Below are 26,371 nucleotides of genomic sequence, written 5' to 3'. Positions count from 1 at the left end.
ACAGAAAAGACCATAAGAATCATTTAGTACAACACCTCTTCTGATGCCTAAATCTTTACTACAGCACTGCTGACAGGTGATTTTCTATTCTGGCATAACCAGACAATAGGAATTTATTAGTTAATGCCAAAAGAAGAAAATGCAAATCTGCAGATGAAAAACAAAATTATAAACACTTACATGAAAGCAGTCTCAGTTACCCAGAAAATTACAAGCCTGGAGTTTTGCTCATGTATTCCTATTGTTAATCTGACATATGAATTTAGAGTTAGCCTAAACAAAAGGGCAGCATTAACACACTAGACTATCACAGGATGGGCTTCCTTGAAAATGCTGTCCTCATACTTATGCACTTCAAAATTCACAGATTGCAAACAGCTCTAAAGTTGCCACTGAGATAATAGGCCACATTCTTATTCCACTACAGATCTCTTTATAAAAGATAGAGAAATGAGTCAGAGGAGAGTCTAGACTCGCTGTGACAACAATTTAACTGGTTAAACTAAGCCTGACTCGCCTCTTGTTCACAGCATTCACCTGGCCCTTATTACGAAGTACCTAGTACTGCTTAGGGTCTTCATGGGTGACTCTATCTTTCCAACAAGCTATTTACTACACAAGTTAAGGCACCTTCCATTGGAACTACCCAAGCAAAGTACAGGGTGCCCAGCTAAATTTGAATTTCAGATAAACAACACTTTTTAGCATAAACATGTCCCATGCAATATTCCAAGTTGATTTAGGGTAGAGGATGTCACCTGCAATTGTGTCACTTAACATCCAGACAATTTCTATGAAATCTAGAAAAAAACTTTCCATGCAATATTTGAAACTTACGCTAAAAAAAAATTGCTTATCTGAAATTCAAATTAACTAGGTATCATGTATTTTTATTTACTAAGGCCAGCAACCTTATCTGGGATACCTATATATTTCTAAAAGGCCAGCTCAGGACTCCAGGATAGCAAGTATTTGACAACCTATCCTGATTAGTTGAACTAATGTAATTTGATCCAGACAAACCTGAACATGACTGTTACAGAACACAACATCTCTAGCACTTGGCCCTTGGTTCCTCCCTGTTCCAAGAGACCAACTGTTTATCCAACCCAACATCTCCTCTGGGTTAGTGAGATAACCAAGAATCTGACCTGGGTTATTTCCAAGCAATTGTTATGGGGCATGGAAGTTGGAAAGACTAGTCCAGGTAGTTCTGAAATCCAAGGGAACAAGTCCCAAGCTCTAAGCCCCAGGCAAGGTAGGCTCCACAGTGGGCTACCCAAGGGTCAAATGTAGATCAGAAGATAAAGATCTGTGACAGGAGGGTGACTGAGAGAATCTCAAAGAGCAGTTGCAGCCAAATCAAAAACAGGGATCAGATGTCCAAGCATTGAAACCATTTGGACAAAATCCTTCCCTCGAGTTCACAAAAGGCAATCTTGGATATGCTGACCATGATTTTTCTCTGTATGGTTCCTTATACTGTTTCGTTAGCCTTCTCCCAAGAAAGTAATACAGCTGTGTTTTTCCAAATTCATGCCCCACCAGAGACAGTGGTAGGAAAAGAGATCCATGATCCTTAAAAGAATAACGTCATATTTCCCAGGCAGCCCTGCACTGAACAGGCCAAAAGTTTCCTGCAGCAGACCCAGGGAGCCAAGCATAGTCAGAAAGTGTGTGTTAAGCTGTGGGGGGATGGTAAAGAGAAGACCACAAAGGGAGGAGAGGCACACAGGTGATTTTTAGGCATGCCTTTAGTAGTTCCCTTCCCCTGTGAAATTTCTGAAATCCCTCCCAGAGCACCCTGTGGTTGCTTCATCCTCAGTGCTGTCCTGACTGCCTTCCTCACGGGATGCTCTCTCTGTTTTCACCAGGTACGCCAAAACCCTCAGCCCAGAGCCAACAGGCCACAAAATTGTGTTGCTGCCTGCCTGTGGGACCCTAGGGGGACCCTAGGGGGACCCTGGAGGGATACTACCTAGCTGGTTGGTGCCCTAGATGCTGCCTGAACCATGAAGCCAGAAAGGTCTGTATTCAAATCCCAGCCCAGCTATTTTTTTCACCCTTTGCCAATACCAAGGTTAGTAATTTCTCTGTACCTCAGCTTAAATCCCCTACCTTCGACAACAATTTATGGAGATAGTAGGAGTCCAACTTTGACTCTATATATAGACAATTAATAAACAGAAAGAATTCTATCAAAAGAATTTCTTACAGAATAGTAGAAGTGAATGAAGAGTTAGAAAATCTAAGGAGCATATATAAATTAGCAGATCTAGGTGACATTAAGGGAAAATATTAATAGAACTGACAAACACACCTACAGCCTCCTTTCTCATTTCACCTCAAAGGCTTCTGTGAAACTGAAATGACTAGTGAGGAACTAAGGAATTAGTGTTAAATCTTTATATCTTAATAAAGATCCAGGAAAGAGTGATCAGCAAGTTAGTGAGATTTTCCTGATATTATTCTAAGAGATGCTGCAAATATCAGTGAGCAAAGATAAAATGATGCAAAAATAAACAAACTTGGAAACACAGGCGAGAAGTAGCTGTGTAAAACTCAATGTGAAAAATGCTAACTCATTTAACTGAGAAGCTTGCTGTGCCCAAGGGACTTGAGGAAGCAGGGAACTAATAAATGAAAAAAGATACCAAGGGGCAAATAAGAATAGCAAATTAGAAAGAAGTTTATATTATGAGCTTTGCCAGGGAGAAGAAGGAACACCATTGTTTGAGTATATGTACAAAATCCTATTATTCCACTGTGGGAAGAAAATATTTATGCAGCAAAACTCTACTCAGATTGCTCTGAGGATGACATACCAAGTTTGGCAATTCAGAAGGTCACAGTTATATCTAAGTAAGGGGAATTAAAGGAATAAAAGTATTACAACAAAGGAAATGATAGTTCTCAGAGTGGGAAACAAGGACAGCTGAGTTGTTCATAAAAAATGGGCAGCATGTGAATTTAACCCATAAATATGGGGAAATATGTGTAATGGGGGATGGCGTTTTGTCTGAATAGAAATTAAGAAAGAGGGGGGATTTTAGAAGGAGAAATGGTGTGTAATAACCTGGTAAAACCATGAAGGATGAAGCCATGAATCTAATACTGCCCAGGGAGCAAAGGCAAGTCCATGTCTCCAGGCCTTTAAATGAGCTGAGATCAAATGCTAGAGGGTGTCTGTGCTCCTGCGACATGGTCTTATTGATGCAACAGACCAAATGACCTTAGAGGGCCCTTCCTGGGAAAAGGTTTATGGTATGAAGAAACATATGTCCTTTTCTAAAGGGAACATCTCAAATAATAATGAAGCAGAAATCCTTGCTCCCTATAGTTATTACAAGTCCCAAGGCCTGGTTTCAGCAGTGACCCAAATCCCAAGGCAAATTCAACTTAATATGTGATACTTTCATTAGCAAAGAGGACATGTGGCTTCAACACATTTCTTCTACTTAGAAAGTTTCTGACACAGGTCAAATGATGTAGGAGAATTAGTGGTGTGTTCTAGTACTCCAGAATAAGAAAGAGTTACAGTATTAAAAAAAAAAATGAATTAAGTCCTAACTATTATAATGTCAAAAGTGACAGAATTATAAAAGTTATATCCAGGAGTCTTGGGATGTAGGGAGAAAAGGGCAGGGATTGCATTAAGTTTGAGAAATAAGAAGGAGACAGGGTCTTTCTGTAGTCTGGCAGGACAGACTGAGATAGAGAGAGCTCAATAAATATATAAAGGAAAGTAGAAAGGCAAAGGGAAAGGCAGGAAGGAGGAAGGAAAAAGACCCATACTAGAATTCTCTCTATGCCACTAACTGGGAGCTTCCATAGACTGCAGTGAGTGGGATTCAGGGCCCCCTAGAGTTCTGACCCGAAGTATCTAGTGATGCATAAATTGTCTACAGCAGAACAGCACACTGTATGGAGTCTATAAATGTGTATGTACTCAGTCTTTCAGTTGTGTCCGACTTTTTGTGGCCCCATGGACTGTAGCCCACTAGGCTCCTCTATCCATGGGATTCTCTGGGCAAGAATACTGGAGTGCGGTGCCATTCCCACTCCAGAAGCTCTTCCCAACCCAGAGATCGAACCCATGTTGCTCACGTCTTCTGCATTGGCAGGTGTCTTCTTTACCACTAGTGCCTCCTGGGAAGCCCGTAACTATAACTATCCCCAACGGGGAAAGCAGCCTCAAAGATTTTGTAGCAAAATCAAGCACTTTCTATCAGATAACTATTCTCATTTTGAGAAACCACTCTTGGCCTTCTACTGGTAGAAACTGAATGTCTTATAATGCAAAACCAGGAGACATGGAAGTAGGTGCTATTTGATTTTAACAACCTTCAAATATAAGTATGCCCTGTGTGTGTGTGTGTTAGTCATTCATTCATGTCCAACTCTTTGTGACCCCATGGACTGCAGCCCACCAGGCCCCTCTGTCCATGGGATTCTCCAGGCAAGAAAACTGGAATGGGTTACCATTTCCTCCTCCAAAGTATGCCTTGTGGCATCTGGTTACCAAAAGGACAAGGTATTTACGAGATTAGTTCAGCTCAGTCACTCAGTCTTGTCTGACTCTTTGCAACCCCATGAACTGCAGCATGCCAGGCCTCCGAGTCCATCACCAACTCCCAGAGTCCACCCAAACCCATGTCCATTGAGTTGATGATGTCATCCTCTGTCGTTCCCTTCTCCTCCTGCCCTCAATCTTTCCCAGAATCAGGGTCTTTTTCAGTGAGTCAGTTCTTCGCATCAGGTGGCCAAAGTATTGGGAGTTTCAGCTTCAACATCAATCCTTCCAATGAACATCCAGGACTGATTTCCTTTAGGATGAACTGGTTGGATCTCCTTGTAGTCCAAGGGACTCTCAAGAGTCTTCTCCAACATCACAGTTCGAAAGCATCAATTCTTTGGCGCTCAGCTTTTTTTTATAGTCCAACTACCACAGCCATACATGCCCACTGGAAAAACCATGGCCTTGACTAGATGGACCTTTGTTGACAAAGTAATGTCTCTGCTTTTTTAATATGTTATCTAGATTGGTTATAACTTTCCTTCCAAGGAGTAAGCATCTTTTAATTTCACGGCTGCAATCACCATTTGCAGTGATTTTGGAGCCCCAAAAAATAAAGTCAGCCACTGTTGCCACTGTTTCCCCATCTTTTTGCCACAAAGTGATGGAACCGGATGCCATGATCTTAGTATTCTGAATTTTGAGCTTTAAGCCATCTTTTTCACTCTCCTCTTTCACTTTCGTCAAGAGGCTCTTTAGTTCTTCTTCTTTTATGAGATCAGGCTTGAGTAAATTTTGAAGGCATAAATGGGTGGCTCCCTTTCCTCGTGAGGCTGCTCCTAAAGTCCCATTTCCAAAACTATATAAACACCTTTCTGTCAACCTAATTTTAAAGTCTAGAGAGAAGTTCTCTAGGTCGGCCTGACTAAAAGGACATTTTAAGACTGACTTACATATCAGATCAGATCAGATCAGTCACTCAGTCATATCCAACTCTTTGCAATCCCATGAAACGCAGCACCCTAGGCCTCCCTGTCCATCACCAACTCCCGGAGCTCACTCAGACTCACGTCCATCGAGTCAGTGATGCCATCCAGCCATCTCATCCTCTGTCGTCCCCTTCTCCTTTTGCCCCCAATCCCTCCCAGCATCAGAGTCTTTTCCAATGAGTCAACTCTTTGCATGAGGTGGCCAAAGTACTGGAGTTTCAGCTTTAGCATCATTCCTTCCAAAGAAATCCCAGGGTTTATCTCCTTCAGAATGGACTGGTTGGATCCCCTTGTAGTCCAAGGGACTCTCAAGAGTCTTCTCCAACACCACAGTTCAAAAGCATCAATTTTTCCACGTTCAGCCTTCTTCACAGTCCAACTCTCACATCCATACATGACCACAGGAAAAACCATAGCCTTGACTAGACGGACCTTTGTTGGCAAAGTAATGTCTCTCCTTTTGAATATGCTATATAGGTTGGTCAAAACTTTGCTTCCAAGGAGTAAGCGTCTTTTAATTTCATGGCTGCAGCCACCATCTGTAGTGATTTTGGAGCCCAGAAAAATAAATGGTGATACTGTTTCCACTGTTTCCCCATCTATTTCCCATGAAGTGGTGGGACCGGATGCCATGATCTTCGTTTTCTGAATGTTGAGCTTTAAGCCCACTTTTTCACTCTCCACTTTCACTTTCATCAAGAGGCTTTTTAGTTCCTCTTCACTTTCTGCCATAAGGGTGGTGTCATCTGCATATCTGAGGTTATTGATATTTCTCCCAGCAATCTTGATTTCAGCTTGTGTTTCTTCCAGTCCAGTGTTTCTCATGATGTACTCTGCATGTAAGTTAAATAAACAGGGTGACAATATACAGCCTTGACGTACTCCTTTTTCTATTTGGAACCAGTCTGTTGTTCCATGTCCAGTTCTAACTGTTGCTTCCTGACCTGCATACAGATTTCTCAAGAGGCAGATCAGGTGGTCTGGTATTCCCATCTCTTGAAGAATTTTCCACAGTTGATTGTGATCCACACAGTCAAAGGCTTTGGCATAGTCAATAAAGCAGAAATAGATGTTTTTCTGGAACTCTCTTGCTTTTTCCATGATCCAGCAGATTTGGCAATTTGATCTCTGGTTCTTCTGCCTTTTCTAAAACCAGCTTGAACATCAGGAAGTTCACGGTTCACATATTGCTGAAGCCTGGCTTGGAGAATTTTGAGCATTACTTTACTAGTGTGTTAGATGAGTACAATTGTGCGGTAGCTTGAGCATTCTTTGGCATTGCCTTTCTTTGGGATTGGAATGAAAACTGACCTTTTCCAGTCCTGTGGCCACTGCTGACTTTTCCAAATTTGCTGGCCTATTGAGTGCAGCACTTTCACAGAATCATCTTTCAGGATTTGGAATAGGTCAACTGGAATTCCATCACCTCCACTAGCTTTGTTCGTAGTGATGCTTTCTAAGGCCCACTTGACTTCACATTCCAGGATGTCTGGCTCTACGTCAGTGATCACACCACTGTGATTATCTGGGTCGTGAAGATCTTTTTTGTACAGTTCTTCTTTGTATTCTTGCCATCTCTTCTTAATATCTTCTGCTTCTGTTAGGTCCATACCATTTCTGTCCTTTATCGAGCCCATCTTTGCATGAAATCTTCCTCTGGTATCTCTGAGTTTCTTGAAAACATCTCTAGTCTTTCCCATGCTGTTGTTTTCCTCTATTTCTGTGCATTGATCGCTGAAGAAGGCTTTCTTATCTCTTCTTGCTATTCTTTGGAACTCTGCATTCAGATGCTTATATCTTTCCTTTTCTCCTTTGCTTTTCGCTTCTCTTCTTTTCACAGCTATTTGTAAGGCCTCCCCAGACAGCCATTTTGCTTTTTTGCATTTCTTTTCCATGGGGATGGTCTTTACCCCTGTCTCCTGTACAATGTCACAAACCTCATTCCATAGTTCATCAGGCACCCTATCAGATCTAGGCCCTTAAATCTATTTCTCACTTCCACTGTATAATCATAAGGGATTTGATTTAGGTCATACCTGAATGGTCTAGTGGTTTTCCCTACTTTCTTCAATTTAAGTCTGAATTTGGCAATAAGGAGTTCATGGTCTGAGCCACAGTCAGCTCCTGGTCTTGTTTTTGCTGACTGTATAGAGCTTCTCCAACTTTGCCTGCAAAGAATATAATCAATCTGATTTCAGTGTTGACCAAATGGTGATTTCCATGTATAGAGTCTTCTCTTATATTGTTGGAAGAGGGTGTTTGTTATGACCAGTGCATTTTCTTGGCAAAACTCTATTAGTCTTTGCCCTGCTTCATTCCGTATTCCAAGGCCAAATTTGCCTGTTACTCCAGGTGTTTCTTGACTTCCTACTTTGCATTCCAGTTCCCTATAATGAAAAGGACATCTTTTTTGGGTGTTAGTTCTAAAAGGTCTTGTAGGTCTTCATAGAACTGTTCAACTTCAGCTTCTTCAGCGTTACTGGTTGGGGCATAGACTTGGATTACTGTGATATTGAATGGTTTGCCTTGGAAACAAACAGAGATCATTCTGTCATTTTTGAGATTGCATCCAAGTACTGCATTTCAGACTCTTTTGTTGACCATGATGGCTACTCCATTTCTTCTGAGGGTGTCCTGCCCACAGTAGTAGATATAATGGTCATCTGAGTTAAATTCACCCATTCCAGTCCATTTCAGTTCACTGATTCCTAGAATGTCGACATTCACTCTTGCCATTTCTTGTTTGACCACTTCCAATTTGCCTTGATTCATGGACCTGACATTCCAGGTTCCTATGCAATATTGCTCTTTACCGCATCGCACCTTGCTTCTATCACCAGTCACATCCACAGCTGGGTATTCTTTTTGCTTTGGTTGCATCCCTTCATTCTTTCTGGAGTTATTTCTCCACTGATCTCCAGTAGCATATTGGGCATCTACTGACCTGTGGAGTTTCTCTTTCAGTATCCTATCATTTTGCCTTTTCATACTGTTCATGAGGTTCTCAAGGCAAGAAAGGGCAAACACACTGAAATATACTCACAGAAAACTAGTCAATCTAATCACACTAGGGCCACAGCCTGTCTAACTCAATGAAACTAACCCATGTCTGTGTGGAAACCCAAGATGGGTGGGTCATAGTGGAGAGATCTGACAGAATGTGGTCCACTGGAGAAGGGAATGGCAAACCACGTCAGTATTCTTGCCTTGAGAACCCCATGAACAGTATGACTTACAGATGCTTTTATCTAATCTGTTGCTACCAGAAATGAACTGCTGCAGTGAGTGGGCCTTTCAGCAGTTCTTCCTATGTGTGACTTCACCTAGAAGCAAAGAAGATCTAAGGTAAGAGTTTATATTAAGCCATGGACAGTGGTTAATGGTTTCTACAGATTGTCAGGAACTCGGAAGGATCATGTTCCTTGGGAGATTCAAGAAAAGAAGATTCAGGAAAGAGCTATGTGAATGGACACACAGTGCAAGAATATTTTGTCACATAGGAATGATGACCAAAGGGCCTCTACCAGGGAGGAGGCTTTCTATAAACAGTTATTTGTTGAGTCTCTTTCCCATATCAATCCATGCTTGCTCATTGGGTTCATGAGTAAGGTAACCATGGAGATAAGAATGGAAGTTATATATGGGTTCAACAATGTGAAGTTTCTCTATCCTATAGGACAGGGGAAAAAAGCAGAATTAAACAGGGTGTAAAATGAGTTTTGGGAGTTAGTAGGGATAGATCATAGCAGACCTTGAAGCACAAAGATCTTGGTCTTTATCTAAGAGAATTAGGAGCCATGGTAGTATTTGGAGAGAGGGGAATATATAATATGCTCTTGGTGCAAAATATTTTGGAGAGGAGGAGGGTCCAGCAGCCCAGGCAAGAGGTGATGCAGCCTAGACTCAGGTACTGCAGTACACAGATAAGTAAGATGATGGATTGGAGCGATATTTGGAAGTTAACATTTATCAGAATTTGTGATTGATCAAGGGTGCAAAGTGAAGAAGACAGGAAGGATGCAGGAGTCCCTCGCCAAGACAGGAAAACACTGGAAAGGGACCCAAAAGGAAGGAAACTCTCTTTTGTACAGAAACCTATATGCCCAACTAATATACCCAGCTTCCTCAACCAACCACCTCAAAAGATTAAATCAACTTTAAGTGCTCAAAAAGCAGAGTCAGGCTTTGCCCTCAAAAATATGTGCCCACTGCTCACTGATGCCTAATCTTTTTTTAAAATAAAAGTATCAAAGTCACCACACTTCACAGTTAGAAGTAAAAGACATTATACTGGTTTCCTAGGGCCACCACAGAGAAGGAAATGACGACCCACTCCAGTATTCCTGCCTAGAGAATCCTGTGGACAGAGGAGCTTGGTGGGCTGCTGTCCATAGGGTTGCACAGAGTCAGACAAGACTGAAGTGACTTAGCATGCATGCATACATTGGAGAAGGAAATGGCAACCCACTCCAGTGTTCTTGCCTGGAGAATCCTAGGGACGGAGCAGCCTGGTGGGCTGCCGTCTATGGGGTCGCACAGAGTCAGACACGACTGAAGCAACTTAGCAGTAGCAGCAGAGCCACCACAACAAATTACCAGAAACTAAGATGCTCAAAACAAGAGAAATTTCTTCTATCACAGTTTTGGAGGCTAGAAGTCCAAAATCATTATCAGCACAACCATGAGCCCCTTCAAAGGCTCTAAGGAAGAATCTTCCCTTGCCTCCTCCAGGTTCTATTGGTTTTGTGGCTATGAAAGCGTAACTTCAATCTCTGCTTCTTTCTTCAGACAGCCTTCTTCTCCCTGTGTACCTGTGTCATCTCCTTTTCTATCTCCAATAAGGACATTGTCCTTAGATGTAGGGCCTACCCCAAAACCAGAATAATCTCATTTTGAAATTCTTAATCACATTTGCAAAGACTCTATTTCCAAATAATATCACACTCACAAGTACTAGGGGTTAGGACTTGTCCACATCTTTTGGAAATCCCTATTCAATCTATTACAGGTTAAAAAAAAAAAAAAAAAACTGCTTTGATACACTTTGCTTAGGCATACTTACATGAGTTTCAGCTAAACCAGCATTCTCCAGAGTGTGTCAGACAAACATAAATTCCTGGAGAGGCTCAAAAGAAATATTTACAATGCTAAAATAAGTTTGGGGAACACTGAATACTATAAACCTCTCTTATGATTTATCATTGCCACATACACATTTCAGTTTCTTAGAAGTCTTACAGTAATGAAACCCATTCAAGTTGTTCAGTCTTGAATTTTCCAAACTTATTTGACACTTGAACTTTTCCTTCTGGTTACAGGACACACTGACATCCAAAAAATTATGCTCCATGGAACATACGGGCTTCCCTGATAGCACAGTTGACAAAGAATCCATCTGCAATGCAGGAGACCCCAGTTCGATTCCTGGGTCAGGAAGATCTGCTGGAGAAGGGATAGGCTACCTACTCCAGTATTCCTGGGCTCCCCTTGTGGCTCAGCTGGTAAAGAATCCACCTGCAATGTGGGAGACCCGGGTTTGATCCCTGGGTTGGGAAGATCCCCTGGAAAAGGGAAAGGCTACCCACTCCAGTATTCTGGCCTGGAGAATTCCATGGACTGTATAATATAGTCCATGGGGTCGCAAAGAGTCAGACATGACTGAGCAACTTTCACTTCACTTCACTTCATGGAACATACTCACAGATATGTTAACATATAATCAATCAATAATCAGTAACTATAAATGATCTGGGTTTCTGGATGCCTCTCAATTTTGATGGGGAAGAAGAAGACATGAAATAAGGTCTTAAACCTTGAGGAGAGAGGATGAAGTGACCACTGAATTCAGGAGTGGGGTATGCTGGAGTATGCAGTCAGTATGCTGGGGAAGGTACAGAAAGAAGAGACTGGAGGCTCAAAAGAATTTTTCTCAAAGAATTTATTCATTTCAAACTGTGAGGATCAGCACAAGCTGTGAAACAGGTTTTCGGTTGATTAATTAGATTTTTCATTTGTTGTGTTTTTTTTTGTTTGGTTTTTTGGTCAGTCAAGTAAAAGCATGTACAGCAACTTGGTTATTTATAGTCATTTTTGTTTTATATTTTCTCAAACATGATTTCCTTGTAAAAAGGCATGTTTCCCACAGGTTTTATTCATCAAAGTGCCAGTGTAACTGCATTTCTGTCATTCTGACTTCTCCCTATAGTTGCTGCTAAGAGTAGTCTTTCTTCTTAGTTCCTCAACTACCAAACATGTATAACAGAGTGCTGTCTTGGTTAATGTGAATCCTGTTTGTTCATCTGGATGAAATGTAAACCTACATGCCCAAGGTGAGGAAGTGAGCTCCATTCATCTGGAGATCTGGTCATTTCCAATGGCCAAACTTAGATCGGAAGGCAAGGTTCCAGAGAAAACACAAGTCTCACCTCCCCTGGGAGCGCCTCCCAGGTTCTTGCACCAGCTGCAGTGCTGTCAGCCTGCCTCCTATGCCATTCTCCGCCTTTGTGAAAGGCATACAGAAAAGCTCTCAGACTCTGCTCTCATTTCTTCAATGGCCATATCAAAGCTGAGGCTTAACTTCCTCTTTCTAGCAAGAAAGATGATGTGTAATCTGGGCTCCTTCATACTTCCCTCTCAACAGACCATCAGACTGAACAGTAGTCAGAGGGTTGAGGTTCTGGATCTCTTCACTATACTTTTCCCGCCTCAGGATTTTTGCTGCTCTTAAAGGTTTGTGTCACAGCAAGCTCAGAAACAATATCCAAGAGTTTCCCAACATGGAAGTCCTGTATCATTAGGGAAATGAAACATCATTTTATTTGATGTTTACATCAAATAAAGAATTATAAGAATAAAAACATTACAATTACAAGAATTAAAAAAAAAAAGATTACAAGAATAAACATAGTTAATTGGTTATGAGTTTACCTTAGCATGCATTAACAGAAAAAGAAAAGCAGTACATAAACTCTGACTCCATGAAGGTGATTGCTTAGAGTTGGCCTAATGTTTTAAAATTTATTTGTCTTAATTTGAAGTATAATCATACAGATGGAACATGGATGTGGGCGGTCTTATCTGAGATTTAGGAAGCACCACTATGTCAGATACTAGGCTTTGCCACATAATCTTAGACTGACAGGGACATTTATGGCAGTCCCAAGAGCAAGAGTCCTATCTCTAAACATGCCCCAACAAATGGATTCTGTCCTAAGTTCAATCTCTTTCAATGTAGAAGAAATTCTAGGGAAGAGACTTTTCCATCACAGACAAATTCTTACTGAAGGAGAAATGGCAGTGCTTTTCTTTCTTAGAAAAAAGATTTAAGCCAAATTACCCTAAAATAGGAGCCAAGGTAGAGAAATGTCAGGTCTCAGGGGAAACAGCAAAAGATTTTATTTTGGAAGATGTAACTTTAGATACTAACAGTGACAATCCAATGATTCAAATTCAAAGGGTATTTGCTTCTGAATACTTTTGAGTAACTTAGAAAGCTTATCTGCAGTGTCCATGAATAGAAAAGTCCTTGCCTTTCCTATAAACATCTCTGTGTATTCTTTTCCCAAATCCAACATCCCATCCTTGCTTTGTATATGTGCTGCCAATGCAGTGGTTCAGATGTTCCAAGAAGAGCCAGAGTCATTGACTCCTGCCTGGATTATCACAGCAGGCACCACTGGCACCAAGCTCTCCCCAGTTTTTGGTCTTCCCATCCAGATGTCAATGTAAGAGTCTTTCAAAAATCATTACTTATGTATATGCCCCACCAAGAAAATTCTGATAGATCTTTGTTACCCAAAATGCAGTTATTCATCTATTCATTATTTTTTTTTTGAGTGTGTACCATATGTCAGACACTGCTAAGCAGCTTCCCTATTGCTTAAAGTACTTTCATAGGGTAGGAATTAATGTGGAGAATGACTTGGAGTTGGGTAGAACCTGGTGCCTAAGAAACTACCAGGCATGTGTTTGAGAATGTTCTTATTTACCTTCCTAGAAAACAACCATGCAATTTTGTAAAAGAATACTGTAATGCCCATGTCCTTTGACACCTTTTAGAACTCATCAAATCCAATCATTTGGGAAGTCTACCTTCCCAAAAAAGTCTACCTTCAAAGATAAGAACTTTGCATCTTTCATCTTTATATCCTCAGTCCCAGCATATACTAAGCATGATTTTATATTTTGCTAAAAGAATATAATACAATCCAAAACTCAAAAAATAATTAATTAGTTATTGTTTTGAGTTACTTCCTTCTGTTACATGAGAAGAATCACATCCACTCTTTTGAAATAATCATATTTTAGATGTGTCCAGTTAAAATAGGAAAAAAGAGGATAGGAGTTGAGCTCAGGATGAAATCAAGAATGGGATCAAGAGAAAAGCCATGACTTTGGGAAAAAGCAAACAAGCTTAATGAAAAGGAATTTATTAAACACTTTCATAAGGAATTATACAAAGAAAAACATCTTTCCTCAAGATGTGGCAGTTCATTCATTCAGATACTCATTCAAACATTAAATGATAATGGGAGACAGCTAAACAAGGAAAGACACAGAGACATAGAAATACAAAACTAGAAAGAATAAAGGGAGGATGTAAGAAAGAAAAGGAAGAGGGAAGGGAAGGGAAATATATCCAATGCCATGGCATTATGCAGAGATCTGAAATTGAAAAGGTGAGAGGAATCAGTGATTGATAACTATTTTAAATGGATTGGTAAGGAAGATTTCTCGAAGATCTAAATGATAATTGGGGCCAGCCAGGTATAATCATGGAATGAAAGCACTGTAGCCAGAGAGAATATTTAGTGCGATGATGCAAGTCCTATAAAATGAAAAATATAACTGAAAAAACAAGACACACATACAGAAATACATAAAAATTTCTTCAATTTCTGATCACTGTGAATTCAGACTTTAACTGGAAGTCCAGAGTAATACTCTCATTACTGAGTAAAATGAAAATTTAACATGAAAAAAAACTCTGAAACAAGAGTTTTAAAGCAAACAAACAAAAAAGTGTAAAGAATCTTCTCGGTTGCATAGTCAAGTAATAATCTTGCCAAAATGTGTTAACTTTAAAAGGATACCATAGCTTAAATTTTTAAGTGGTCAATTTCCCACCATTTTGTCAGTCCAGTTTTTCTGGAAAATCTGCAACTTCTTTTTGGACTGAATACCAGCTGGATACAGAAATCCTGGTTCATTACTAAAATGAAACAATCAGAAATTTTAGCCAAGTATGCAGAAATGCTGGGCTTTCTTCATGGATAAGGACAGCTGGTGAATTTATAGTATTTATCAATCATCACAACCTCTATTAGGTTACAAAAACCGTGGTATTTAAAGTTCCCAATTCCATAAACAGGGAATCAGAGGCACTGAATGAACAAGTAAAATGGTTGACTTACAATTACTGATAAAAGCATCAATAAATTCCTCAAGAAAACCTAGGCACTGGGTCACAATTCTTTGTCTCCTTATATACCTACAAACTCTAAATACAAATGAGATTGAATTAAGGAAACGCCAATGTACTCCTCCTTTCGATCCAAACAAGGCTTTATTTTAATTGGATAGTGAGGATTATAAAGAATAAGATCTGTGTGTTGCTTTTCAGATTCAAGGAATTTGGTATGAGAAAATCAGTTTAGACAAAATTCCACAAGGTCTCTGAATCTGTTACATCTGTCCTTCACAACTTCCTTCTAGAAGGCATTTTCCTGTAGCTATTTAAAAAAAAAAAAAAAAGACTGGATGAACTTCAAGGGAACTTAAGTAAATGCAGGGTAGTAAATTCAGCAACAAGGTCCTCATCATTTCCTCCCTCAGGAATTTGGCATCCATCCTTAAACAGAAGTGCCTTTGTAGGAGCTGTGGGATCCAGCACTGTACTCCAAGGAAAGTCTCACCCACCTATGTATGGGATAGTACACATACCTAGACCTGGACTCCAGCTGAAGACCCTTCAGTGGCCTGAGAGCTGGCTCCAGACCCTCTAGACTGTGGTCTGGGAGCCCCAGAAAGACACTGTCTTAGATAATCACCCAAGGATGAGAGAACCTTTGTGGAAGTCTAGATTTCCAGTGGAGACATTCCAGCTTACTGCTGAAGCAAAAAAACATACAAGTTTGGAGAGGGTAAGAGGAATATTTTGATTACCCATGTCATACCTCCCCCAAGGGAGTATAACTCAGTACCAAGTGATCCCTTCTCAGACCATGATTTTCCCCAGGGAAAGTAAGGACATGTGAGTGAGCACCCAGATTCCCTAGTCATCTGGGACATGGCCAGAAAGGTCCGTTACTAGTTCCAGTCCATAGGAGGCTTCTGAATTCCCCTCTTCCCACTGAGACACTGAATGTACAGCTACACAAGGAGCAATCCCCCAGAAAGAAATCCAAAAACTAGCTGAGCAACTCCTATACATGGTACAAACAAGAAAATACCCACGTCGAAAATAGGAAGGAAAGACTGAGATAAACTCTTGTCATGAATCCAGGCACAAAACCATTCAACTGGGAGGGAACTCTCAACTCCCGGCTTTTCCCTGAGAAGCAAAGAGTTTGGACTCAATATCTAGAACTCCAACTTTTAAGACTCCCACCTAAGTGATGGGCCCCCAAAACGCCTAGCTCTGAAATCCAATGCAACTTACCTCCACAAGACCCACAAGACTATACAAAACAAAGGAACAGTTCTTAACTGGCTCCGAGGATTCACTGGACTCAGCATGGAGGGAGCAGATAAAATACCTCCACTCCCCAGCGTTTCCCTGAAGAGGGACTATTTGCATATATTAAAAGCAACTGCCTGAGGGCCAGGCTTCTAATTTTGCACACCATGAGGGACTGCCTGCCATTTTCCCTGGGGACTGGAAAAGCATGTGGATACCTCCCTTGCCTTTCCCTATACCCTGACAAGGGAGCAGGGCCCCATAATAGAGGATTCATCATATGTAAGGGCTTCTCAGGTGGCGCTAGTGGTATAGAACCCATCTGCCAAAGCAGGAGACATAAGAGATATGGGTTCAGTCCCTGGGTCAGGTAGATCCCCTGGAGGAGGGCATGGAAACCCACTCCAGTACTCTTGCCTGGAGAATCCCATGGACAGAAGAGCCTGATGAGCTACAGTCCATAGGGTCGCAAAGAGTCAGACAGGACTAAAGCGACTTAGCGTACACAATGGCGAAGAATGTGAAGACAGCACACTGGAATTAAGACTCCTTATTTGTCCCTCTGTCTCTCAAGCAGATGAAGGACTAAACAGAGTTGAACTCTCCACCTCAGTGGGAAATAAGATCAGTATTAATAAAATAGTGATTCAGAGGACTGACTTGCGGAAGAACATAGAATGCAAAGGATAAACACATAAAAGTGATTAGAGATAAAATAATAGACATGAAATAAAGATAACAGATATCTAGCATCCTAACTGTAGCAATAAAGAAAAAAGCAGAGTAAGCAGAATGGAAAAATATTAAGTGTAATAGAAAACCATTTTCTAAAATAAAAGAAGACAGAATCTGCAGATTGAAAGGATTTACACACATAAGCAAAAATTATTTGCAAGTCATTAAAACAGAAACAGAAAAGCTATTGTACTTCAAAGGAAAAAGTCTATATGTAATTAGGCAGAAACGGAATTTGCAAAAGAAAAAAAAATCAAGCTAAACTCATACTTTCAGCAACACTAAATGCCAGAAGACAATAGAGTAATATGCACAGACTAAGGGGGAAAATATGTCATTATCTTTGTTTATTGTATCACTCAATGACCTGAATGAATTTTGAAAACATAATATTGAGCAAAAGAAGACAGACCTTCACAGTAATATCCACTATTAAAAGTTCAAGAATAGACCATTCCAATTTATGGTGATAGCAATTCAGGAGAAAAATTTCCTCTTGGAAAGGCATGGGGTACTATTCAGAGGCAAGAGGTACTAAAGAACTTTCCAAGGGATGAAAAGTTCTAGAACTTAGCCTGTGGAGTAGCTACATAGATGTAACAAAGGTAAAAGTTCATTAGATTTAAGATATGTGCATATCATGGCATAAATAATATTGCAATTTAAGAAAATAATTTTAATAAAAAATAGTAATTAATAAATTAGAAAACAACAACACAGAATTGATCAAGAAAAGCTCATCTTATAGTGGAGTGGGTAAACACATAAACTAGATAAACCACTTCACTACCAAAGATTTTTGAAAAGGGATAAACAACAACAACAAAAAAAACCCCACAAATTTAAGAATAAGAAAAGGAGAGTTATAATAAAAGATAAAATAATTATAAAACAACAGTTTGCAAATTTTATTTTTTAAAATGCTGACAACCTCAAAAAAAAATAGAAAATTTAAAACAAAAACATGAAAGAAATTCCAAAGTTTTCAATGAGCTAATCCCCACAAAAACATTGATTTCAGACAAGGTCACAAGTAAAATATTTCCAACTTTTAAGCTAGGATAATTATCATTTTATTTACACTATTTTTTAGTAAAAATGGTAGATTAGAGCCAGATCACAGATGTTCCATCCCCCCATGCCCAAAATGAAGGGAAAAGGTAGAGAAAACTAATAAACATGTACATATAAACACACGCAAACAAGTCAAATACAGAGTCCAAAATCTTACCACAAATGTCTAGAAAACAAGAGGCAAAGATTCTGGTATGGTATGGCATGACATGGGATGACTTTTGACCAGTATCACAAGAGGTACAAGGGAAAGCTGAGGAAAAATACACTGAGAATTCTCACTAATACCCCAGTTCAAAGAGAAGCAAACTGAGAAGTCAAGAATATGTCCCTGGAAAGACTTGGACAGACAAATTCTGAAGGGGGCAAAGTCCTTGCCAACTTTTATAGGCTTCCGTGAGGGGATAGGAATGACCATTACTCTCTCTACAGACAAGGAAGAAAGCAGAGAGAAGAGAAGGATCAAACAGTTCTCTTCAGATCTAATTATTACCCCAAAACAAGCACTTTGCAGGACTGAAAACAAAGAAGAAAAATAATGGCTTGAGACCCTCTGAGAATAAGCCAGGAAACAAAGGAATAAGAGAGGCCTCAGTTAAGTTCTCATCACCCAACCTACGCCCTACCAAAGGGGAGAAAATCAACAGTAACTAAGGTTGCATTTAAGCAAACAAAATTACAGGACACCCAGTTATACTTGGACACAGTTATACTAAAAAAGTACTCACTGTTTACCAGAAATTCAAATTTAACTGGATGCATTATATCTGTCTGCGCTAATAGGACCAGAATCAGGGAGACCCCCTTATTATTTCCTTTTTGTCAGCAGGAAGAATGGGAACAGCTTAGGGGTGATGGGTGAATAAAGATGAAATGAATCCAAGAGCCCTGCCTCTCTAACAGAAACTCTATGGTATCATTGCTGTGTGTTTTGTGCTAGTCACTCAGTCGTGTCAACTCTTTGCAACCCCATGGACTGTAGCCCACCAGGCTCCTCTGTTTGTGAAATTCTGCAGGCAAGAATACTAGAGTGGGTTGTCATTCCCTTCTCCAGGGGATCTTCCCAACCCAGGGATTGAACCCAGGCCTCCTGCATTGAAGGCAGATTCTTTACCATACCACTAGAAAGTAATAATGAAATGAAATGAAATAAAAAATAGGTTGGTCTTAGACTTTTCCATAGAAACATTTGTTGCGAGAATACATTAACAAGACATGAAAATTTCTGAGAAAATGTGAAAAATCAAGAACCTATTCAGCCAAGAGCTTGATTAATTATGTTTTCAACATAAAGGAATTCAGAAAGTAATAGCACCCACCAGACTTTCCCACAAACTACACTGACAAATGGAAACAAGGCAACTGAGATGAATAAAAACAGATTGTTAAAACTAGAAACCATGAGTAAAGAACAGAAAGTAACCAAAAAAATATAACACATAAATCTGGGCTTCTCTGCTGGCTCAGACAATAACAAATCTACCTGCAATTCAGGAGACATGGGTTTGATTGCTGGGTTGGGGAGATCCCCTGGAGAAGGGAATGGGAACCCACTCCAGTATTCTCTCCTGGAGAATTCCATGGACAGAGGAGCTTGGTGGGCTACAGTCCAGAGGGTCAAAAAGAGTCACATATGACTGAGCAACTAACATAAATCTACTAAAAAATAATGACATGAAAGATAGGAATTATTAAAATGCTACTAATGAATATTATCTAAAAGCTGAGGAAAGATAAGTAAAAACTAATGAATATAATAACCAAACTATCCTTTTTTATGGAATTGTTTTCTTAAATTATAGGGGCATCTTTTATAAATTAATATTTTATGAAAAAATGTATCAAAATTTTTGAAATATCACCTATGAGTTATTTTCAATAATTTGTTTTTAATCTGTTAAAATCAAGTAAAATTAATTTTTTAAATTCTTATTTAAAATAAATATTAACAAAATTTGATAAAACCAGAATTTAATATGATCTTATGTTTGCAAAATTAACTTCATTTAACATTCTATTCATTCCATAAATAGGCATCATTATCTGAGAACCTACTATATTCCAGACACACTATTTTTTTATATAAATACAAATACACACACACACACAAACACGTCAAAAAATATCTGGCATCTAATATTAATGATACCTATTTTTAAATGGTAGAATTTGGATTGAGTCTTCATTTTGTTTCATTTTTCTTCTAAATACTTATAACGAATCATTTTTATAAAAACAAGAAATTATCACAGAATATAAAGAAAGGGGAAAATGACATTTAATTTTAAAAAGCCAACATAACACATATCAAAATGTGACAAAAAATGCATGAAAATGGAATAGCATGCAAACTTCACTTATGAATATTTAAGCAGAAATCCCAATTAAAATGTAAACATATAGAGTTAGATAGTTCAATGAAAGAATGACATAAGAATGACATACCATAAGAATGACAAAATAGTCAATAAATATTAAAATATTTATCATAGTAAGTTTAAAGGAGATAAATCATAAAATCTTGTTGTATACTAAAAGACATTTTATAAAATGCATAATTTACTCCAAATATTAACGAATAATAAGCCAGTAAGAAATACACAATTTTTCAAACTAATAAAACTGTAGAAAAATCAGGAAAGTAAGACGTTCCAAAATTCAAGTGAAGACATTATTCCAGGAAGGGAGTTATCTACTCTGTTAATGTTGCTGAGATTCATGTAAAATAAGAGATGAAAAAGGATCATTGGAGTTGGTGTGAATATCACTGGTAATCCAGATAAAAGCTGTTTTCTTGTCATGGTGAGGATAAAATTTTTACTGAAGTGTTCAAGCAAGAATGAAAGAGGAAAATGTTGTGATAAGTATGAACAATCTTTGGAAGAGTTCTACTACAGAGAGAAAGAGAAAACAAGGGTCATTGCTAAAAGAGGGTGTGGAGTCAAAGGGGTTTTTTGGTTGTTTGGGGTATATTCTAACACATATGTTGATCCATGGAAAGGAAAGGGGAAAAAAAACCAAACTCCTACTAACAGAGAGAAAGGGAACAGTTTCAGGTGGAATATCTGTGAGTTTGAACAGGGTAGCTGGCCTTAAGAAAGAGCAAGAACAGCTCTTTTGTATTAAGGAACAAGGGCAGAGCATAATGGTATCGGAAGTTTGAAAAATTTGAAGATGCAAAGAGGAGAGAGCTCTGCGGTTATTTTCTCATTGAAGGAAGAATCAAAATCATTAGCGTAAGAAATGGTGAAAGATGTTGGAGAATTGAGGCAGGTAGTTAAGATGAAAAATAGTCTTTGGGGGATCATGGAAGAGTGACAGAGTGAAGAGGGAAATAATTAGGATCACTGGACTGGGTTCAGGACCAACTTGGGATTTATGGTTCATAAATTAAGGCCAGTCAATGGTTAGATGGTTTGTCTCAAGTGTATCCAGCCCCAGGGGAGTGGGGGGTGGGGGGTGGTCACAGCTGGGGAGGGGAGATGCAGAATAGGTGGAGTGGGTTCAAGCATCGCTGGGACTTTTCTAGGTGAGGACAATGAACAAAGAGGCCCAGAAGTCAAAGGTATATGCAAAAAGTGATTGAGGCGACATATATGAAGAGCTAATGGCAACCCACTCCAGTACTCCTGCCTGGAAAATCCCATGGATGGAGGAGCCTGGAAGGCTGTGGTCCATGGGGTGGCTAGTACTCGGACACGACTGAGCGACTTCACTTTTACTTTTCACTTTCTTGCATTGGAGAAGGAAATGGCAACCCACTCCAGTATTCTTGCCTGCAGAATCCCAGGGATGGGGGAGACTGGGACAGGGACGGGCTGCCATCTATGGGGTCGCACAGAGTCGGACACAACTGAAGCAACTTAGCAGCAGCAGCAGCAGCAAGCTGACCAAGAGGGTAGAGAAGACAAGATGAAGCACTTGGATGTCACCTGAACCTCCCACCCCACTCACCTAGGAAATCTGCATATCCTCAGGAAAGACAGAAGTTGTAGTCATAACCTAAATAGGCATCTTATTAATTTTTCTCATACCTTAAGGGTCAACTAACCCAACTCAGATGGTAAAGAGTCCCATCAGCAAGGTGGGAGACATGGGTTTGACCCCTGAGTCAGGAAGATCCCCTGGAAAAAGCAACGGCTACCCATTCCAGTATTCTTGCCTGGAGAATTCCAGGGACAGAGGAGCCTGGTGGGCTACTGTCTATGGGGTTGCAAAGAGTCAGACACAATTGAGTGACTAACACTTTTACTTTTCAACCTGTTTCAACTAACCCTAAGTGATCAGAGAGATAACATTCTCCTGTGGTATAAGTGGTATAAGTAACAGCTAATGAGTTTTAAGCAACCAAAACAGACTGGATATCTTAGCCATAGAAGGTAAGCTGATCCAACTAAACCCAGAAAGGACAGAAGGCAGAGTAGCACCAAAACCAATGTCAAAAAATCTCATAGTCTCTTGAAGGCAATACCACTAGAACAACTTCCCTTCAACAACATGCCCTCCATTCAAGGTGCAAATTTCCTGGAGACTAAGCTTATCCTAGCTTCCGTCATGGAGACAGCTGTAGGCCACATGTGTGCAAGGCACTGTGAAAAAGAATCCCACCAGGCCACATGGAAGAGGGATGGATGGATCCACAAAGGAACGAAGAGAACAAGAAACTGGATAAACAAACAGCAGTCTGTTTGTTTCTTTGGTCTGAGAAAACTGACAGGATGATAGAACAATATTAGGACCAAGACATTTTGTAGCTGGACTCTTAGAGGGAATCAGCACCAACAGAAGGGATTCTCAAGCAGCATGGTGGCTGCAAGAGACCAACAGTTTGGACAGACAGGGTCCCAGGGCAGGGCAGTAACACCTCACATTGCAGGTATCGTGGCAGCAACAGCAATGGCACTGACTAGTCCAGTACCAGAAGGAAGCAAAAGGGTCAATTTATGAGAACACAGAAGACCTCCCCTGAGAACTCTAAGAAGTACACAAAAAGTGGAAAGATTTGAAAGTGAGGTCTACCCGAAAGTTATGGAAAAGCCAAAAAGTTAGTGAAATTTAGAAACTGATATTGAGGTACATTTGACTAGGAAAATTTCAAGTGACTCTTAGTCCTTTTCTGTTCTCTAACAGAAAGGAAAGGGAACTGGGTTCGAATGCCATGTTTATTCATTCAAACAAAGGGGACACTGATGCAAATAACAAGTAGGGAACAGTTCCTCCTTCCTGATAGGTCCAGATATAGAAGAACAACTGGCTCCCTGAATAAGACTGTCACACATAGGGCTCTCCTTACTTAAGCGTGAGGAAGAAAAATTAGGCAGTTCTCAAATTCGAAATCCTTCCTCACCCACACTTCCTACGGATATAATTTTGCAAAGACATACTATGTCCACAAGTCAACTCAAAACGAAGGGGTAGACCCTGCTACAAATTACACAGTAAATTCACATCGTTGCCTCCTTCCAGTCATGCCTCTAAACACACACACACACACACACACACTTTTTCATGCCTATAAAACTTAGTCAAAATGAACATCTAGAGTAGGATTAATAGAGAAAAAGATGTTTAATTTCAAAACCTGCAAATAAAGAACAAAGGAAAGCAAGAGGTCACACACACACACACACACACACACACACACGTGCACTCACAGTTTGCCTAAATCATGGGTGTGTTGATCACAGATTAGAGGATGATGCAATAAAACAACTTCAGGTCTTTTTAAAATATTAGATAATTTAATCTCCTTCTTGCTACCTGTGACCTTCTTGAATCAGTTCTGCAGCAGGCTACGAGTAACACAACCCCTGTAGGGCAAGCTCAGCTCATTGCAAACTCTGGGTCAGGACTGCAGAAGACAGCTTCCTTCTACTTCTTTATTCAAATCCTGTCTTATTTTAGAAGGTACAGTAAATAAAATTTTCATATTGCAGATGAGATGTTGTTTCAAAGGAATCACTGGCAAAAGAATGATCCATTGCTTCTTGTTTCCACCACAGAACATTTGGGTAGGCCTTTTAGGGAACCTACTTAACTTGGTTATTTATATAATACATCCTCTACCAAAGTCTTGTTAAATGTTGCTGCTGCTGCTGCTAAGTCGCTTCAGTCGTGTCCGACTCTCTGAGACCCCATAGACGGCAGCCCACCAGGCTCCCCCGTCCCTGGGATTCTCCAGGCAAGAACACTGGAGTGGGTTGCCATGTTAAATGTTAAGAGTATTTAAAACCTTATGAGCACTGTTTAATACTAGCTCCATGTTACTAAAAGGACCACACTGATTTCTAAAAATATGCTTCTACTTGATCCTGGCATTACTTAATCAGGAAGCTTTTGCATGAGTTCAACTCTATACTTGCATTTCACTGTTTACACAAACAACTTCTATGTTTGTAGCAGCTCATATTTGCCATTAAGATTATCTTTCCAGATCAGAATCTAATTTCTCCAGACTGAGGAACACTGTGGCTTCTGCAATGAATACTTTATAGAGGTTCAGTTCTCAAGCCTTCTAGATATCAACCTTCAGAATCCTTGAGAGACCAAGAAAAGACAAGTTCAAAGATGAAAATTAGAATGCAAATCACATGAAAGCCTAAGGGTTTCTTCAGTGAGAGAGAAAAAGAATGGTAAATCATCATGTTCATAAATTCTGGGGAAAAAAACAGCAAAAAATATTCTATATATGTTTTATACTCTTCTGCATCTTATTGCTATAGTTTTAAGTGTTAAGCAATTTAGGATAATATCTCCAATAAAAGTACATTTAGCCCATGAGAGCACTAATAATATATATATATATATATTATTATATATAATATATACATATATATATATATATCAAAGCAACATTTCATAAGAAACACACAGTTCCATTAGAACTGCACACTCTCTCAGTCCTTTATGCTTTCCAGGAGGATTTTGAAATGTCTTTTTATTGTGGGGCTGTTATTGCTCGTCACTTTCCCAAATAATGCTTCACTATCTCATAATTATTACTCAGAGGTCTGATGGACCCACACGGAATTTGTTGTATTCTAACACAAAAATAAGAATCTCATTTTAAATCACCAATAAATACAAATACAAAATTTTGCATTGTACAGTACAAAAATACCTTCTCACAGAAGAACACAAAAGAGACAAGGGTTGCTAGGCAACCACCCAGCACAAGCTTTAGCATTCAAGGTAACAGAAAAACTACTGTACTGCTACCACCGAAAGGTTCTTGCTTAAAGCAATGAAAGAAAACTGACAGTGAGGAGTTGAAACAGAGTTCAGAAATACCACCACTCTCCAAAAATTGTATTTGATCATGTTTTATTGAGTTTAATATGTTGATTTACAAAATCAGTGAAGAAAGTACAATAAACCTTGTTTGGATTGTGTTCAACTTTTAAAATTCAGCTGCCATTTGCTACACGACTCTGGGTGTTATTTTCTGCGCACGCTAAAGGTTATACTACACACAAGCTTTTCTTTAAACAAAATCAACGCGAAGAGCAGTTCCTGGGTGAGCAGAACAGAGCTCACCAGACCACCATCCATTATTCCATCAAAAATCCAGTGCTGGAGATATAAGGATTATAATCCTTGAGATCTATAATACAGAGCAAGGTATTATGACGTGTGTAGTCTAGAGCAACCTGCCTGGGTTGAGTCTTGGCTGTATACCACTTACTAGCCTTATGACCTCTGATAAGACACTTATCCCTAACCATTAGTTTCCTCATCTGCAAAAGGAAAGGAAAAGCTTACCTACACTATGATATTCAAGTGGTAATTAGAATAACGTGTGTAAATCCCCTTGCATAGTGGCTGACATGTGATATGTACACAATAAATGTTCATATTATTGATTTTATCATGAAAGTAAATAACAAATAATGTTCAATCGCATTTACTTAAATACTCTCAGGGTACTTATTAAACAAATACCTAACATGGTAATATTTTGTTCCAGCACACAATGTAATATGGGAATAAGTGACATGGGAAAGATCACAGAAGTAGCACATGGTCTACTTGTTAAGTAGACCATTAATTGGAGACCTATATCTTTCATCATCCTATGCAACTTGGGACCCTGTTATTAAGAAATGGTGAAAAGATAAATGAACCCCAAAACAGGATGGCCTACATTATCTTGGTCCTATCTGAGTTCCTTGTATTTATATAGGAAGCTATAAGGAATTATGTGTGCTCAGGTCACCATGGAATTTCAGATCTTTGGGCTACTACCTAAAGGAAAATTTCATCTATGGAAAATCAAGAGCCACACTGGAGCTGAAGTGGTCTCTAAGGGCTCAGCCACAGGAGCTCAAATATCCCACCTCCAGCTGGTGACACCATTCTGTGTTTTCTGGCCTGCTACAA

The sequence above is a fragment of the Bos indicus x Bos taurus genome, chromosome 11, assembly GCF_003369695.1.
Source record: "Bos indicus x Bos taurus breed Angus x Brahman F1 hybrid chromosome 11, Bos_hybrid_MaternalHap_v2.0, whole genome shotgun sequence".
Classification (NCBI taxonomy): Eukaryota; Metazoa; Chordata; class Mammalia; order Artiodactyla; family Bovidae; genus Bos; species Bos indicus x Bos taurus.
This window is presented reverse-complemented; position numbering follows the sequence as displayed.